Below are 2,675 nucleotides of genomic sequence, written 5' to 3'. Positions count from 1 at the left end.
GTGTGAGGAACCGTACTTTAGCAGACTCTCCATGTTCCGTTGGAAGATTGCCGCGGCCGACCGAATCCCGAACGGACACCTGTTATAGATGAACAGACCTTTGTGCGTGTTGATGCAGGTGAGGCCTTTCGAAGACTCCTCCAGCTCCTGCGTCATGTAGGCCGAGGTCAGGTCCAGCTTGGTGAATGTCTTTCCTCCAGCCAGGGTCGCAAATAGGTCGTCTGCCTTGGGTAGCGGGTACTGGTCCTGCAGTGAGAAATGGTTAATCGTTACTTTATAGAGCCCACAAATTCTGACCGTGCCGTCCTCTTTAAGTACTGGGACAATCGGACTGACCCACTCGTTGAATTCCACCGGTGCGATGATGCCTTCTCGCTGCAGCCTGTCCAGCTGAATTTCCACTTTCTCACGCATCATATATGGTACCGCCCGTGCCTTGTGGTGGATGGGTCGTGTACCAGGGAGCCAAATAGATCTGTACTTTCACCCCCCACCCCGAGAAGCTTCCAATGCCTGGCTCGAACAACAATGGAAACCTGAGGTGGGTGGGGAGGTTTGACCCATCCACCTCCACGGAGGTGTGTGGGGGACCTGACCCATCCACCTCCATGGCACGAACCTGGTATTGCAGTACTTCCAGGAACGGTGCAGTGGCTCTAGGCCTTTTGGCTAAGAGCATTGGCGCAGAGTGATCCTTGGCATGTGCAAGGTGACCTCTGGCGTTTGTGATTTGACAAAGAATTGTAACGATTGGCTACGAATTTATAAAAAAAAAAAAAAACAATGGAAACCTGATCGCTTCTCGGCCTTTTGGCTAAGATCAAGTGTAGTACCGTTTCTGACCAGCCACCATGACCTCCGGGTGGTTTCTCCCTGGTCAGGAAGGTATCTGCTTGCTTTTTTGGAAACAGGAGGTGGGTGGGGTGGCTTGACCCATCCACCTCCACGGAGGTGTGTGGGTGGCTTGACCCATCCACCTCCATGGCACGAACCTGGTATTGCAGTACTTCCAGGAACGGTGCAGTGGCTCTCGGCCTTTTGGCTAAGAGCATTGGCGCAGAGTGATCCTTGGCATGTGCAAGGTGACCTCTGGCGTTTGTATTTGACAAAGAATTGGAACGATTGGCTACGAATTTAAAAAAAAAAATGGAAACCTGCTCAGAACCTGGGCACATGAGACGTCGCTCGGATGTCGTCCCAGTTCCAGCGGATTTTTCCCAGCCAGCTTCTGCCAAACAATGTGGGGCCATCCCCTGGCACAATCCACAGCAGGAGTTCGTGTCCTGCTCCATCATAGGAGACTTTGACTTCTGCACTCCCAATTACAGGGATTAGTTCCTTGGTGTAAGTCCTTAGTTTGATGTGAATGGGGCTGAGCTTGGGCCTGTGTGCCTTGTTGCACACAGTCTATCGAAGGCCTTTTTACTCATTATGGACTGACTCGCACCCGTGTCCAGTTCCAGAGGGCCCAAGTTTCGGGTGGAGTTGCTCCTAGTTTTTTGGAACAACTAGTTTAGTTTGGAGTATGTTAGAAATTGCAATTCTCGGATATTAGTTTGCCCCTGTTCTAGTGAGTTAGTTTAGGTTGGCTTTAGGTAAGGTACTTTTTTTTTCAAAAGGGGGTGTGTCCAGCCACTCAGGCCTGTTTTGCAAGTTTCGGCAGTGAAAACTTACTACAAACTAACTTAGGATGGAGTAAGTGTCCACTTTTGTAAGTTCTGAAAAACCTTACCTAGAGTTAAGTTTAGTGCAGGCACAGCCAGAGACAGGGGGTGGGAAACATCACAACAGCGGGGGGGGTAAGGGAAGTTAGAGGGTTTTCCATAAACACCTTCACAACAACATTAAAGAAGCAAAGTACATTTAAAGCACTAAGCACTAAACAAAGCACAAAAAGTAATAAGCAATTAATTAATAAAAAATAGAAGGAACCCTGCAGATAAAGCACCAAGACCAAAGTAATAAGTAATCAATCAATAAAAAATAGAAGTCCTACCTTTACGTGAAGGGAAGGTGTCTCTGTCAGTGTCTCTCTCTGTATCTGTATCTGACAGTGAGGGGTGCGGGGGGGTGTGTGTGGGGGGGGGCTGTGTGTGGGGGGATGGGAGGGTGTGTATGTGTGGGGGGGGGTGGGAGGGTGTGTATGTGCGGGGGGGGATGTGGGGTGGGGGACGGGTGTGTGGGGGGGGGGTGGGAGGGGGTGTGTGTGTGGGGGGGGGATGTGGGGTGGGGGACGGGTGTGTGGGGGGGGGGTGGGAGGGGGTGTGTGTGTGGGGGGGGATGTGGGGTGGGGGACGGGTGTGTGGGGGGGGGGGATGTGGGGTGGGGGACGGGTGTGTGGGGGGGGGGTGGGAGGGGGTGTGTGTGTGGGGGGGGATGTGGGGTGGGGGACGGGTGTGTGGGGGGGGGGTGGGAGGGGGTGTGTGTGTGGGGGGGGATGTGGGGTGGGGGACGGGTGTGTGGGGGGGGGGTGGGAGGGGGTGTGTGTGTGGGGGGGGATGTGGGGTGGGGGACGGGTGTGTGGGGGGGGGGTGGGAGGGGGTGTGTGTGTGGGGGGGGATGTGGGGTGGGGGACGGGGTGTGGGGGAGAGGCTGGAAGGAGGCACCCCTGCTCTCTCCTCCGGCCATTCGATCATTGAGTGCCCCCCAACCCACGCCTCCCCCCGCCCTCCCCC

At 54.5% G+C, this 2,675-nt stretch overlaps 1 pseudogene; it reads left to right on the top strand.

Annotated features, from left to right (window-relative positions):
- Positions 1–794: 794 nt before the first annotated feature.
- Positions 795–1,029, top strand: LOC139276657 (U2 spliceosomal RNA; annotated as a pseudogene).
- Positions 1,030–2,675: the final 1,646 nt, after the last annotated feature.

This window comes from Pristiophorus japonicus, chromosome 11, assembly GCF_044704955.1.
Source record: "Pristiophorus japonicus isolate sPriJap1 chromosome 11, sPriJap1.hap1, whole genome shotgun sequence".
Taxonomy (NCBI): domain Eukaryota; kingdom Metazoa; phylum Chordata; class Chondrichthyes; family Pristiophoridae; genus Pristiophorus; species Pristiophorus japonicus.
This window is presented reverse-complemented; position numbering and strand designations above follow the sequence as displayed.